This window comes from Macrobrachium nipponense, chromosome 5 (assembly GCF_015104395.2).
Source record: "Macrobrachium nipponense isolate FS-2020 chromosome 5, ASM1510439v2, whole genome shotgun sequence".
NCBI lineage: Eukaryota > Metazoa > Arthropoda > Malacostraca > Decapoda > Palaemonidae > Macrobrachium > Macrobrachium nipponense.
This window is the reverse complement of record NC_061107.1, coordinates 49,009,064-49,025,659: the sequence shown is the minus strand read 5'-3', so window position 1 is coordinate 49,025,659 and position 16,596 is coordinate 49,009,064. Positions and strand designations below refer to the sequence as shown.

The 16,596-nt window shown below is 42.4% G+C and overlaps 1 protein-coding gene across 1 annotated transcript in view; it reads right to left on the bottom strand.

The window, feature by feature from the left end:
* The window catches only part of LOC135215288 (uncharacterized), a 374,690-nt gene that overhangs the window by 320,417 nt on the left and 37,677 nt on the right, over nt 1-16,596 (bottom strand). Inside the window, exon 2 of the mRNA XM_064249832.1 lies at nt 9,659-9,803. The gene's annotated coding sequence lies outside the window, so the exon portion shown is untranslated. The remainder of the gene's footprint in view (nt 1-9,658; nt 9,804-16,596) is intronic.

The following is a 16,596-nucleotide window of genomic DNA, read 5'->3' as shown; positions in this document are numbered from 1 at the left end:
AGCATGCACCTGTGACTTACAGCCCAGACCTCTACATAGCCTACATGTCTTCATTTTGCTGAAGGTAAGGAATTCTCTCATTGTTTTTAATGTGTGCATACGTACAATAAATTTTAAATGTACACCTAAGTGATTACATACTGTCCTTTAATATTAATTCTTCATTCCAGACTAGCCCATCATCCTAGCCTGTTATCTGTGATAAAGCACACTGAAGTTAGGTTTGGAATGCATCCTTATCATGAATGCTCTACACCTCCACCTCCATCTCCCACAACCCAGGTAACAGCTTGAGACTCACTAAAAGTTGGTAAGTTATGTAAGGAATTTCTAAATTAAGTTTTATACTACATGTTTATAGTGATATTAAACCACTGTATGGTGCATATTACTGTATGTAACTTACTCTGCATAGAGGACTTACTGACAAAATTACTTTTTGTACATTCCAGAACCCCTGAATGATGTAGGCTATGGGGCCACATAAGACTTTGTCCATCCAGGGTTACAATAGCACGACAACTTTAACTAAAAGTAAGGAAATTAATTAACATACGTTAACTCTTTAGTACTCTTGATATATCTACAGTAATTAACATATTGCATTCACGACTTTCTTTAGTGTATATTTTGTACACTAATTTTGTTACTTTTTCCTTCCAGAACCAACATTTTTCACACAACTCCAGGTTGTTACTACACATTACAAGTGTCATCAAGGGATAACTACAAGTAGAAGCACCATTTTTGGATGGACCGGAAAAAAACCCTTCAGGAAAGTATATGTATCAAATGTAACATGTAGTGTAACAAAGTATGAACAGTAAGGTTTTTACATACAGTATTACATACGTACATAACTTTTTTTTACAGGAATTTCCAACCAAGTTTGATACATACATGTTATAAACCACTGTACGTATGGTTACTGTATGTAACTTACTACACATACATACATGACTTAACTTTGATACTTTTTTGGTACATTCCAGAATCCCAGGTACCCCCTCATGATGCAGGACTATGGGGCCACATAAAACTTTGTCCAGGGTTACATACATAGCACGACAACTGTAAACTACTACAGTACTAAAGGTAAGGAATTATACATAGTAATTAACATACATTAAGTAAGTTTTATACTAAAAAAAAAAGTGACCAAGATCTCTCACATGGGATAAGTGATCAAGGTCCCTTATTGGAATTATAGTACATATGTAACTGGTAACTTTGCAAGGTTGGTAAAATCTCCACTCCCTGCTGAACAGGGGGTGTAGACCAATCATTTGCAACATGCATACCAGTTGATATTAAACCACTGTATGGTGCATATTACTGTATGTAACTTACTATGCATAGGGTACTTACTGACAAAATTATTTTTTGTACATTCCAGAACCCCCTGAATGATGTAGGCTATGGGGCCACATAAGACTTTGGCCATCCAGGGTTACATAGCACGACAACTTTAAACTAAAAGTTAAGGAATTAATTAACATACATTAACTAAGTTTTATACATGTTATATGTGATATTAGACCACTGTATGTGCATATTACTGTATGTAACTTACTATGCATAGAGTACTTACTGACATAATTATTTTTTTTTTGTACATTCCAGAACCCCCTGAATGATGTAGGCTATGGGGCCACATAAGACTTTGTCCATCCAGGGTTACATAGCACGACAACTTTAAACTAAAAATGATATTGTTAAGATACAATAAAGTTTTGTACATACTTACCTGGCAGATATATATATAGCTGTATTTTCTGAAGTCCGACAGAATTTCAAAACTCGCGGCACACGCAGTGGGCGGCCAGGTGGTAGTACCCATTCCCGCCGCTGGGAGGCGGATATCAGGAAACTATTCCCATTTTCTATTCATATTTTTATTAATGCCCCTGTCTCCTGAGGGGAGGAGGGTGGGCACTTTAATTATATATATCTGCCAGGTAAGTATGAACAAACTTAATTGTATTATAACAATAACATTTTCTTCATGCCACTTACCTGACAGATATATATATAGCTGAATCCCACCTTTGGATGGTGGGAAGAGACAGAATAGGATTTATAGGAAACTTAAATTAAGTAGATGATGTATATCTTGGTTCCTCACCTGTTAGCAAAGTAGACTGTGATTACTGTCACTTAACCCTGCTTTTGCTTATCAGAGTTGCCAGCCAGGTGAAGACCTGTAGTGCTGGTGCGCTCTGGATGATCTGTCAACGGGGACGTGACCTCAACGTGACAAGACCATCAAGCCATACATATTGAGGGCAACGAAGCAACTGACCACCACCTGACCAACTATCCAAAGACCCCTTGAATACTAAACTAAGGGATGGGAGATCTTCACACAAGACTCACCACAACCTAAAAACACAACAATAAAAACTAACCTAAACCTAACTAAGGGATAGGGAAAGAGCTACCTCCAGCCCCCAAGACTGTGTCTGCAGAAACGTATGGCCCAAGAGAATTACAGTCGTCATAAATCGTTCTCACATCCCTTAGGTAATGTGAGGCGAATTACAGAGTTGCTCCTCCAAAAGGTGCCATCAAGAATGTCCTTGATTGACCATATTCTTTTGGAAGGCAAGAGAGGTAGCGACAGCTCTAACTCGTGAGCTTTCACTCGGAAGAGGCTCAAATCAGTCTTCTGGCAAGATGAATGAGCCTCTTTAATGACGTTCCCTCAGAAAGAAAGCAACAGCATTCTTAGATAAAGGTAACTCTGGTCCTCTTCACAGAGCACCAGAGATTACCTGAGGGACCTCTTACCTCTTTTGTTCTATGCACATAGAACTTGAGAGCCCTGACAGGGAACAAGGCTCTCTCTGGTTCTTGGCCCACCAGACTTGACATACCCTTGATCTCGAAGCTTTTCGGCCAAGGGTAGAAGGATTTTCATTCTTTGCTAAGAAAGTTGGGCTCAAAGAGCAGACAGTGTTGTCTCCTTTGAATCCCACTAGATTACTAAAAGCTTGTATTTCACTAACTCTCTTAGCCTATCGCCAGAGAAGTTAGGAAAAGAGCCTTCCTTGTCAAGTTTCGAAGAGACGCTGCTTGAAGAGGTTCAAAAGGACTTGACATTAAGAACCTAAGAACCACGTCAAGGTTCCATGAAGGCGGTCTCGTTTGGGGAATCTTCGAAGTCTCAAAAGATTTTAAGAGATCATGAATGTCTTTGTTGTCAGAAAGGTCCAGGCCTCTGTGCCTAAAAACCGCTGACAATAGCTCTTATATCACCCTTGATGGTAGGGACTGCTAATTTCTGCACAGTTCCTGAGAAAGAGCAGAAAATCGGTCTATCTGGTTCACAGAGGTCGTTGGAAGAGGAAACCCCTCCTTTTTACACCATGCCCTGAAGGAAGCCCACTTCGATTGGTATACAGCTCTTGTAGATGCACGTCTTGCATTTGCGATTGCTCTCGCAGCTGCTTTCTTTCGAAAAACCCTCTCGCTCTGGCCAACTTTTCGGATAGTCTGAACGCAGTCAGACCCAGAGCGGAGAGGTTTTGGTGATACCTTTCGAAGTGAGGCTGTTTGAGTAGATCTTTCCTCCAGGGCAACGTCCTTGGAAAGTCTACAAGGAAAGACATGACCTCTGTGAACCATTCTCTCGCTGGCCACATCGGGGCGATAAGGGTCAACCTCGTCCTTTCTGAAGCCGCAAACTTCCTCATGACTTCCCCTTATGATCTTGAATGGCGGGAAGGCGTACAGATCTAGGCCCACCCGTCCAATTCCATAGCAACGCGTCCACAGCAATTGTTCTGGATTCTAGGACCGGGGAGCAATACAGAGGAAGCCTCTTGGTCCTCGACGTCGCGAATAAGTCGACCAGAGGACGTCCCCACAACCTCCAAAGGTCTCGACACACGTCTTTGTTCAAGGTCCATTCCGTCGGTAGGATTTGTTCCCGACGACTGAGAAGGTCGGCCCTGACGTTTTAGCACTCCTGCAATGAACCTCGTCAGGATCATAACCTTTCTTCTTCTCGCCCACAGCAGAATCTCCTTCGCCAGGTGAAACAAAGTTCTGGAGTGTGTTCCTCCCTGATTCTTCAAATAAGCAAGTGCTGTGGTATTGTCGGAGTTTACTTGAACAATCTTGTTCGTCAAACTCCCTTCGGAGAACTGCAGAGACAGAAAGATTGCTGCTAGCTCTTTGACATTATGTGCCAGGCTACCTGTTCCCCTCTCCAGGAGCCTGACACGGTCCTCCCCTCCTAGTGTTGCTCCCCAGCCCGCAATGGAAGTGTCTGAGAACAACACTAGGGTCGGGGCTCAGAAGACTTAGGGACAAGCCCCCTCCTGTAGTTTCTGTGGGTGAACGAACCACCATCTTAGATGGCTCTTTATTCGATGCGATATTCTCAAGATCCATTGAGATCGTCCTTGACCCTCCCCCATTCGTCCGCAAGGAAAAAACTGGAGAGGCCTGAGTGTAGTCTTCCCAAGGAACAAACCTTTCTAGCGATGAAATGGTGCCCAGCAGACTCATCCATTCCCTCGCCGAGCAAGTTTTCTTTCCCCAAAAAGGCGAGATCTTCTCTATCCTAGCCACTGACGTTCCTGGGACGGAAAACGCTCGAAAAGCCACTGAATCCATCTGAATCCCCAGATACACGATGGACTGTGTCGGGGTCAGATGCGACTTTTCGAGGTTGACAAGAAGTCCCAGGGGACTTCGCTAGGGCTAAACGTGAACTGCAAGTCCTTCAGGACACTTCTCTCGACGAAGCTCTGATAAGCCAGTCGTCGAGGTAAAGGGAAACTCTTATCCCTGAAGAGTGTAGCCACCTCGCCACATTTTTCATAACTACAGTGAACACATTGGAGCCGTGGTCAGGCCGAAACAAAGAGCTCTGAACTGCCACACTTTTTTGCCCAAGACGAATCTTAGGCACTTTCTTGAAAGAGGGTGGATCGGGATGTGGAAGTACGCGTCCTGCAGGTCCTAAGGACACCATCCAGTCGCCCGGTCTCAAGGCTCCCAGAACAGAATGAGGCGTCTCCATCGTGAATTTGGTCTTTTCCACGAAAAGATTGAGCTGCTTACATCTAGGACTGGACGCCAGCCTGACGACTGCTTTGGTACCAGGAAAATCCTGTTGTAAAAGCCTGGAGACCCCAGGTCCGCGACTTGTTCCACCGCTTTTTTTTTCTTTTTTCGATCATTTGTTGTAGAAGATCGAATAAAACTAGTTTCTTTTCTCCCTGATAGGATGGAGAAAGGTCTCTGGGAGTCGTAGAAAGAGGAGGAAGATCTAAAAAGGGGATCTTGTACCCCTGCTCTACGATCTTGAGGACCAAGGGTCCGTGTCTCTCTCCTCTCCATGCTCCCGCAAAGAACTTCAGTCTGGCTCCGACTGGTGTCTGAAGGACATGCGTCTCACTTGGATGGCTTTGGTTTGAAAGAAGCTCTTCTCTTGAAAGCCCTCTCCCTCGAGGAGCTGCTCTCGAGGGAGGAGCCCCACGAAATTGTTTAACCTTCTTCGGCGGTCGTACAAAAGCCGAAGAAGTGGAAGGAACTGCCGGACGTCTCGAGGACTGGGCTAAGAGGTCCTGCGTTGCCTTTTGTTTTTCTTGCAAACTGCTTGCCAGGTCCCTTAACCAAAGTCTGGGGGAAGAGATGGTTCGTAAGAGGAGAAAAGAGCAGCTCCGCTTCTGAGCTGGAGTAACTGATCAAGCCGTGAAATTGCACAGCAAAGCTCTCTTCTTCAAGAAGGCCGTCCCAAAATGAGAGACCAGTTCCTCTGAACCATCCCTGACGGCTTTGTCCATGCATGACAAACACGCTGGACAGCTCCCCCAGACTGAGAGACTCTGGGCTTCTCGATTGCAAATCCAGAACTCCAAGCACAGTCTAGGAAGTGAATACTTCAAGAGTCCGGAGCAGCCCCTTCAAATGATGGTCCGTCTTCGTAGGGGTCCAGGTCACTTTAGCAGTGGATAAAAGGGACCTCCTCTGAGAATCCACCAAGCTGGAGAAATCCCCTTGTGCGAAGAAGGGATTCTTACACCCACGTCTTCTTTGTTGTTTTATACCACATACCTCCTTTACCGCTGAGTCTAGCGGGAGGAAGGCGAAAGTTGTCTTGCCTTGATCCTTCCTTCGTTCCATCCAGTCTTGGAGTTTCTTGAATGCCCGCTTAGTGGAGAGCGAAGTCTTCATCTCGACAAACTCCGGGGTCTTACAAGTCTTAGAGGATGAAAACTGCGAAGGAGGAGACTTGGGAGCTGCAGGCTGGAACTTGTCCTCGAAGGACGAAGCAACACCACCACGAGAACTTTATAGTCTGAGATTGAAGAGGCAGCAGAAGGTTCCTCTTCAACAGAGTCAGCAGGGACTACTCAACTCTCCTTCTTCCCTAATCGGAAGAGGAGACCGCCTCTCCGGAGAGGGCGTACGTCTATCAGGTCTTGCCTTAATCAAAGACCCCCAAAGTTTACTAGTAGAAGCCTATCTAGGCTGTCTTGTTGTGGTGGCGTTTACCACTCGAAGGAGGCAGAGCGTCCTGACGGCGATGAGCGTCCTTAGCGACGCCGAGGCAGCCTCACTTGCAGAGAAGCGTCCTTACGTTTCCTCAACGAAAAGGTAGACTATTTTCTCAGGTATACGAGCCTGTGCGCGCAACCCCAGCGTCCTGGTGTACGTCTTCTTCTTGGCCGGAGTCCCCCAAAGCATCCTGAAAAGCATCCTGCCGAGCATCTTCAAAAGCGTCCTGAGTGCACTCAAAAGCGTCGTGAGCGTCCTCCCGAAAATCACGGCAAGCAGCACTGCCCACGACGTCGAGAGGGAACGAAAGCGTCCTGACGACCCGTCTTAGCAGTCGCGAACGAGATCGGCGAATCGCCGAAGGAGACGAGCGAGGAGAGGGAGAAGGAGACTGCTTCGTCCTCTTAACGGGCAGTCTAAGGTCCTTCCTCCGCTTAGGCTCGACTGCTGCTGGGCGCAGTCCTTTGAGCCATAAGCGTCGATAGCTGGTCCTGAAGGGACAAAAGAATGTTCTTCGTTGGAGAGGAACGAACAGAGGGAGCAGGGCGATCCTGCGAGAAGACGAGGGGCGAGGGGACGCCTCCTTCCTTCTCACAGGTACAGCTACCTGCTTCTCAGGGATACGCGCCTGTGCGCGCAACCCAGCGTCCTCGTCGGATGAGATTTTACCTCTCTTCTGAGGCGGAAAAGCGTCATAAGCGTCCTCCGAAGAAAGCAGCGATACAGGACGTGAAGCGTCCTCAACACGAAACGTCCTTTTCAGCGGACGAGAGTTTCTCCAAGCGCTCCCCCCTTGCGCAGGGAGGACGCTTCGGAGGACAAAAAAGCAGGCCTTAAGGATGCGCGCCCGTGAGTGCTCCTTGACAGCCTGGGACTTTGCAAAACAAGGCCTTCCGCCGAAAAGGGACGCCAGATCGGTGGGGAGCCCCCGTAACCCTCTTGCGGCTTTCGACATACCCCCTCCCTGATTCCTGGGAGTCCGATAGCGGTCTAGGCCTAGAGGCATTATGGGGCCGATCTGACGCCCCCTCCACAACACTAGGGGCACGATCACGCACTTGCACTGAGCCAGTTTCCAAGGCTTTCACTTTGGTCTCTAGAGTACGTAGAGACTCCAAAATAAGAGAGAGGGCATTACCTTCTCCCGACACAGATTCAGGGCCCGAAGGCAACACAGGTTTAGGAGATGCAAAATCTACAGGTGTTATTGCAGGAGAAATATTATCACCCTTACCTTTGGTAGAACCACTCCTGGAGGAAGACCTCCTGATCCTATCGCGTTCCAATTTACGCCGATAGGAATCATACACCCTCCAATTATCATCGGTCAATCCATCACATTCATTGCACCGATCATCACAAACAAATATGCCCCCTACTCAACTCATACTATCTGTGTGGGGGTCTACCGATGATTTCGGTAGCCTCACCTTACAATCACTCCTCACACACACTCTGAAACTCACTGCACTTGATCCAGACATCACGTTTACAGAAAAGCCAATCCAAAGTCAACAAACGGTCCTTACTATCGCGTATGCCAATCCACAATCCAAAATCAATACCAAAAGTCAATCAGATACTTAAATGCGAGTCAAATCCAAAAAATCCTGGGCGGAGGTCTGTAAACAGTAGTTTACCGACCGGCGACAGAAAAAAATATGAATAGAAAATGGGAATGGTTCCTGATATCTGCCTCCCAGCGGCGGGAATGGTACTACCACTGGCCGCCCACTGCGTGTGCCGCGAGTTTTGAAATTCTGTCGGACTTCAGAAAATACAGCTATATATATCTGTCAGGTAAGTGGCATGAACAAATTAAGGAATTAATTCACATACATTAACTCTTTTACTCTTGATATAACTCAAAGTAAGGAATTATAAACTAAAAGTAAGGAATTAATTAACATACATTAACTCTTTTACTCTTGATATCTATAATTACATATTGCATTCAGGACTTTGTGTAGTATTTTGTACTAATTGTGTATACTTTTACCTTCCAGAGCTACCAGACTGGGATTTTAGCGTACTCCAGGATGTACATACTACACATTACCAAAGGATTACTTCAAGATTGTGCATAGTGTATAGTGTATAAATTAACCTAAGGATTACTTCAAGAATTTGCATAGTGTATTAGTTGTATATAGTAAACTCAACTAAGGACTTGGTACTTCAAGAATGTGCATTTATAGTGTCACAAGTTTATCAATAAAGATTATATAGCTTCAAGAACCATCCTTTGGCATTGAAATATAACCACACTACATCATGCAATACTTGCATGTCACACAGGTAAGGTCTATGACTTTTTATTAGTTAAGGCATATTTCCAAGTATTGTTCCGGCGTTACGACGATTTTCGGGTTACGACGCGTCTCAAGAAAGGAACCCCCGTCGTAACCTGGGGACTGCCTGTATATATATATATATATATGTAATATATATATATATATATATGTATGTGAGGGGTCGGGCTAATGGCCAAAAAAGTTTGTGTGTTGCAGGACAAATCCTAACAGCACTGTGAACAAAAAACAATTGAGAAGGCAGGCCTATGGTAGCTGGTATTTGCACCAGCGTTGCCAACAGTAACACAGATAACTCATTTGACTAGATTTTACCTGCAGCATTGGTAGCGCTGACAGTTGAAATGACCCACTTTGTGTGTAAATCTGTGGGGATATAGTTTGGGCTGGTCAGTGACCAGGGCTAATTCAGGTGTTCAGGGAGTGTATTGCAATAATAAGGTTAAAACAATAGGAAAACCTTTCCATAACCTTATGAAACTTGACAAGTGAGCCACACACCGATGAGAAGGCTATACAACAATCACAAAAGACTATACAAATTATATGCCATGGAAACAACTATTATTTTCAATAATATATAATAGTAATTGATAACACATTGATTAAATAAAGTAAATTAGTACTAGCTAAGATAGTAAGTGATGACTGTCTACCCTAGCAGATATATCAAGGTTTCAGTAAAGTAAGTGTAGTATAGTTTACAAGAACACTTGCATTTTGCAGTTAATGAACATAGGCAAGAAAGCCAAGCTAGATACAGGTGACAGTAGTATGCAAAGATAGAAACACAGTGGAAATATGCAAGTATAAATCAGTAAGGATTAACTTACCCCCTTCATCCTGTATTGCAGTGGAAGACTGATGATCATTTTTTTCTTGGGTTTGATTTTCTCCACCAGCTGGACAGTCATGAGCATTAAAGTCTTCTATGTGAGGAAACCACACATAACAGGCACCACACATGTAAGTCGTGTCCTGTAAAGAGCAGAAAATTACAGATGACACTGTAATGCCAATGAAAAGAGATTCTCATCATTTCACCATCCAAGTCATATGATCTAACAAACGTTGTACAGAATTACAAAAGCCATATGAATTACATGCTAAAGGCATATACACATTCAAATTGTAATATTTACACAAATCTGCTAGCAGAACCCCAAAGTAACCCTTTGTCTTCTTACCAGGCTGTTCTAAATGCAAAGGGTACCAGCATGATCATTCTTCAAGGAGTAAAGCAGGGGTGATTATTACTGCTGACATGCATGAGCAATACGAGCTTATGAATTAGAGCACAGTACCCTCCTGGTTTAACACATTTCACATTTCCGTGGTCCACTTTGTTGCAGATTTTTGTGGAACACATTATGTATTCACTTTTCCACAGGGAACTTTCATTAATTTGCAGATTCTTCTTTGGGTGGTATCTCAAAAATTATCACTAATTGCTTTTTTTTGTATTCAATAATTACTGTATTTTTTAATTAAAATATAAGGAGGGAGAGAGAGAGAGAGAGAGAGAGAGAGAGAGAAACTGTGGGTTTTACATACAAGTCTAAGCACAGTATAAATGGCTTCTGTAAGTGAAATAATGTTTCATTGATATTTTGCTGTTATTTTCTATCAAAGGATATGTCTACTGTTTAAGAGTACACACACACACACACACACACACACACACACACACACACACACACACACACACACACATATATTATATATACTATACCTATATATATATATAATATATATATATATATATATATATAGATATTATATATATATATATATATATATATATTATATATATATATATATATATCATATATATATATACTATATTATATATATCTAATATATATATATATATATATAACACATACAGGCAGTCCCCGGGTTACGACGGTGTTGGCTTACGACGTTCTGAGGTTAAGACGCTTGTCAATAGACGTTATTTGTTCCAGGGTTATGACACATGTTCCAGGGTTACAACGCATGTTCCAGGGTTACGACCCTACAACGCTCATCTGGAGATGAAATATGACACCAAAAATGCAAAATAATCAATATTTGATGGTTTCTTTGATGAAAAATGCCATAAGAATGCAGTTTACATAGTTTTCAATGCACCCAAAGCATTAAAAGTAAGGTTTTCTTAGGATTTTTGACGATGTTCCGGCTTACGATGATTTTCGGCTTACGACGTGTCTCAAGAACGGAACCCCCGTCGTAACCCGGGGACCGCCTGTATATATACATACACAGTGGTACAGTAAGTCCCAGAAGTGAAGCAACAAATTTCAGAGGATTTCGTTCGAAATTCACTAACTGGCAACTACAACTCGTAGTTGAAAAACCTTTTTTTTTTTCTACAGTGAAACCTCTATCAAGCAAAATAAAGCTAACATATGATGCACAAATATCAAATCTATGATATTTATAACAATCATACGAAAAAATTACGGTAATAGTAATTATTTTAAAGTATAGTAATTGCTTCAAACTATAGAAACAAAACAATTTGAAATTCTCGTTCAACACAGGATCACCAACATTACCAATGTATATTTCGAGCAATGTGGAAACAAATATCATAGTGTATTATCAATTATTTTAGCGAAGATGCATAAAACCATGCAAGTATCAATAGAATGTAAAGGGAAAATCTCTACGACATTAAACATAATCAACCATGAATGCACCTAGATTCAATAGAGAAGTTGGGTGTGGTTGGTAGTTCTGATTCTAGCTTCTAGGACCAAGCATAATACATCATCTTCGAGAAAGGCTCTAACTGCTACTGCTACCTTCAGGTGACTAGGCCTAGTTCCGGGCATTGCAAGGCTTACAATGCAGGGCCACTGTCTGTTATTTAGGCAAAGATAGAACCTTCAGGACCGACACCAGGACCTTCCTTGCACCTGGGAAACAGACTCGCTATGTAAAAAATAAGAAAGACGGTCGCAAGCAACCAGAACACCCGTAAAATCACCACTTGCGTAAGTAGGGAGACGACAGACCCCAACCACCCCTCCCCACCCTCAACTTCTACCTCTACCCACAATACTAACCCCACCTTTTTCACTTCAACCTTTTACCTCAAATCTTCTAATCATATCACAACCATGAAATTTAAGGCAGAATTTGCGTAAGTGGGCATATCATAAGGGAGTGATATCACCCAAATTCATATTTCCATGGACAACCACTAATCAGTTCTATTCGGTCAAGCATTATTGTATAACTGAAATGTATGAGTTTTTTGGGATATAGGTATACACGTATGTATATACGTGTGTGCGTGTGTGTGTATATATATACAGTAGTACCTCGAGATATGAAAGGCTCTACTTACGAAAAACTCAAGATACGAAAGCCAATGTGAAAAATTTTACTGCTCTACATACGAAAAGTTTTCAAGATACGAAAGGTTGTTGCTGTAAAGTCCCGAGATTCGCCCGAACCACCGAGAACAATTTTAAAACTTCCGCGCCGCCAACTGAGTAAACTCGCCACCATCCTCCCGCTCTCCCATTGGTTCCTGATGCTAGTCACCCAATAAGGTCCTGCTCTCCTATTGGTCAGCATCTACCCCTTGTGCTTTAAGTATTCTAATGGTAAAAGGATGCTGTAAATTGAAAAACTTATTCATGCAATACATTTAATAAAAAAAAAAAATTAGGTAAAGATAGAATAAAGAATAGAAATAAATGGTTATTATACTGTTTGATAGTTTCAGTAGTTGAAAAGAGATAATGAAAATTTATGGCTTACTGTGTAAAGTGATTGCTTGTCGATCGTTCGATACTCGTAAGTGCTGGATGTAAACAGACGTTTGGAAGCTTTTTTTTTGTTTGTTTATTATAGTTAAAAGTTACTTAATAATTATTTGAAATGAGTACATGCAATACATTTAATAAAAAAATTGTGAATTAGATATCATAAAATATAAAATAAATCAGACTGCCAACAAATACATATTTTTTAGAATTCTTCTTCTGTTTTATTATTACGTTACGTATACGTATGTTTCATTATATGTAGCTGTCAGTAACTCGGTATCTCCATTAGGTAAAGATAGAATAAAGAATAGAAAATGAATGGTATTATAACTGTTGGTAGTTTCATTAGTTGAAGAGAGATACTAATGACAATTCAATGGCTTACTGTGTGCTAGGAAAAATGATTGCTTGGCGCTCGTTCGATACTCGTAAGACGGGTAAGAGCTGAATGTAAACAATCGATTGGAAGGTTTGTTTTTTGTTTGTTTGTGTATTATAGTTAATGATTAATTAATAATTATTTGAAATGAGTACATACTGATTATTTATACATTTATTGGCATATTCTAAGCTTTATAGCTCTTAGGTTTAGATGTCAGAATCATAGACTAGGCTACAGTAGCAACCGCTAACATAGGCTAGGCTTATTGCTAAGGGACATATTCTAAACTCCTAATATATGCAGTAAAAATGGGGTTGAACATTACATGCAGTTGAATATTACTCAAGTATGTACAGTATTTTGCCTTTTGGAGTCATATTCTCCGTCGGATCGGCGTTGTAACCCTAGAACATGTGTTTTAGGCCTGGAAATATTAATTTACTGGGGTGGTTTTGGAGGGCTTGGAACGGATTAGCCATTTTACATGTAAAATGTGTTCCAAGATACGAAAAACTCATAATACGAAGGCCGCCTCGGAACGGATTAATTTCGTATCTCGAGGTACCACTGTATATATATATATAAAGTGGGCGCTGAATGTCTTTGCACCCCTGAAGGGTGCGTAAAGACTTTCAGCGTTTTAAAGGATCCTCCATATCAGTCACGGAAAATGCCCGAGAGAAAAAATGACTAATTGGCACCTTTTATTGTTTCCACTGTGTCCTTGATTAAGGAAACAGTAACTGATCAGTAGCCCATTAGCCGTGGTGTAAATCAGTTTGTTTTGCTGGCACTCCAGTCAGGATTTGTTTGTCTCGTGGTGATGCCCTTGTGTTGCCATTCCCTGTGCCTTTATGCGTAATGGTGGGTCCTTATACTTCTAGGGATGATCATGTAAGGGTCACTCAATGTCTTGAATTAGGGTTAAATACCGCTGAAATTGTGCGGCAGACGGATTTGAAGCGTCAAACAGTTCAGAACATTGTCGCAAGGTACAAGGCGGCAGGGAAGAAAGAAGCACCTCTTCCCGCCAAGAAGTCTGGGAGGCCCCCGTTGCTGTCTGAACGATCTATTTTGCTACTGAGAAGGGAACCAGAGCTTAATCCTTCACACACCGCTCGTCAATTCAGGGAAGAAAACCCTGAAATTTTAGGAAAGTGTATAGTACGTACTTTACAGACGTACTTGTCACGCAAGTTGGGATTCAAGAGTGTTGTGGCTCCTAAGAAGAGCAAGCTAACTGATGCCCATATTAAGAAACGAGAGTTTTTTTTTCATAGGTTTGGTAAATGGGACGTTAATAACTGGAAAAAAGTGTTGTTCACTGATGAATCCACATTCCATTCCTCGGCAAGCACCTTGACGAAAGTTTGGCGAATCCCCGCCTTAACAAGTGCAGTGACAAACTTATTCGTCCTCGTGAAAAGTTTCCCAAAACTTTGATGGTATGGGGTTCTATGGGTTATGAGGGAGTTGGGGAATTGTATTTTTGAAAATAATGAACGAGTGAACCAGCAAATTTATTACGTTGTGCTAAATGAATATTTAGAAGGGAGCTTTGAGAAGACAGGTGCTTCGATTCTTTAGCAAGACAGCGCACGGTGCCACACGATGCCATTGATTAGGAACTGATTGCAGGATTGTGGTGTGGAGCTTTTAAGTGACTGGCCCCCTAATTCCCTTGATTTCAGTCCCATTGAAAATCTGTGGTCGATCATTAAACAACGTTTCCAGAAGGTTGACTGCTCCAATATTGAGAAACTCAAAGCCGCCATCATCGCTGCTTGGAACAGTATCGAACCAGAGATTGGTCAGCACCTCATTGAAAGTGTTCCCCGACGGCTGAAGGCAGCTAAGGAGAACAAATTTGGTGCAACCAAATACTAGAAAACCTACGGTAAACTGACACACCATTTTAATATCTTAACTAAATTTTTGCATTCCTTTACAGGTCGAAAAAGGTGCGTGTGTGTATGCGTTTGCCTAAATAATTGCACTGGGGTGTAAAGACTTTGGGCGCCTACTTTATAAATATGTTATTTGTTATAATACAATTAAGTTTGTTCATACTACCTGGCAGATATATATATAGCTGTATTTTCTGAAGTCCGACAGAATTTAAAAATTCGCGGCACACGCAGTGGGCGGCCAGGTGGTAGTACCCATTCTCGCCGCTGGGAGGCGGATATCAGGAACTATTCCCATTTTCTATTCATATTTATCAGTGCCACTGTCTCCTGAGGGGAGGTGGGTGGGCACTTTAATTATATATCTGCCAGGTAAGTATGAACAAACTTAATTGTATTATAACAATAACATTTTGTTCATGAAAACTTACCTGACAGATATATATATAGCTGAATCCACCTTCGGATGGTTGGGAAGAGGACAGAATAGGATTTTTGGGAAACTAAATTAAGTAGATGATATACATCTTGGTTCCTGACCTGTTAGCATAGCCGACTTCGTGATTACTGTCACCAAAGTCTGCTTCTGCGTTACTAGAGTTGCCAGCGAGGTAGAGACCTGTAATGCTGGTGCGCTCTAGATGATCTGTCAACGGGGGCGTGACCACAATGTGACTAGACCATATGACCATACTTTTGAGGGCACCGAAGCTAAACCACCACCCTGACCTAACCTATCAAAGTTAGTTCCATAACTTCTAGGCTAAAGAAAGGAACGCGCCTCAAGCGACCAACCCTTCAAAGTTAAGCACACCTATCCCTTTTTCTATAGGATAGGATTCGTGTTGCTTCTTGCACCCAATAATATATCTACGGATATGTATGGTCCTAGCGACTTACGGATCTGAAATGTCGTCTTCCCATCCCGTCGGGAGTGTGAAGCGAACACAGAGTTGCTTCGCTAAAGCGTGGCACTCAGGATGTTACTGAGTGTCATGCTCTGTTGAAATGCTTCCGAGGCCGCGCCCTCACCTCTTGAGCATTCATATTAAGAAAAAAATCTCAAATCTTTATGCAAAACATAATGAATGAGACCTCTTAAAAGAACTCCTTGGCTATAATGCAGGGTGTTCTTGGACATGAACCAGCTGGTCTTTTTACGGAACACCGCAGATTGTCGGGAGTGTGAAGCGAACCCAGAGTTGCTTCGCAAAAAGCGTGGCACTCAGGATGTTACTGAGTGTCATGCTCTGTGAAATGCTTCCGAGGCCGCGCCCTCACCTCTTGAGCATTGATATTAAGAAAAAATCTCAAATCTTTATGCAAACATAATGAATGAGACCTCTTAAAAGAATCCTTGGCTATCATGCCAGGTGTTCTTGGACATGAACTAGTCTGGTCTTTTTACGGAACACCGCAGATTGTCTGTTGACCTTGACTTTCTATAGTTTTATCAAGATAAAACTTGAGAGACCCTACAGGGCACAGGACTCTCTAATGCCCTTGCCCAATAATTTGTGCCATACCCTTGGTCTCCAAGCCTTCGGGTCAATGGTCAGACAGGTTTTCGTTCTTATCAAGAACGGAAGGCTTAGCGGACAGACCGCATTATGTCCTTAAAGCCAAAACCTCTGATGATGGCTAAAACCTCACTAACCCTCCTTGCCGTGGCTAGAGCGGTTAGAATATTAGCCTTT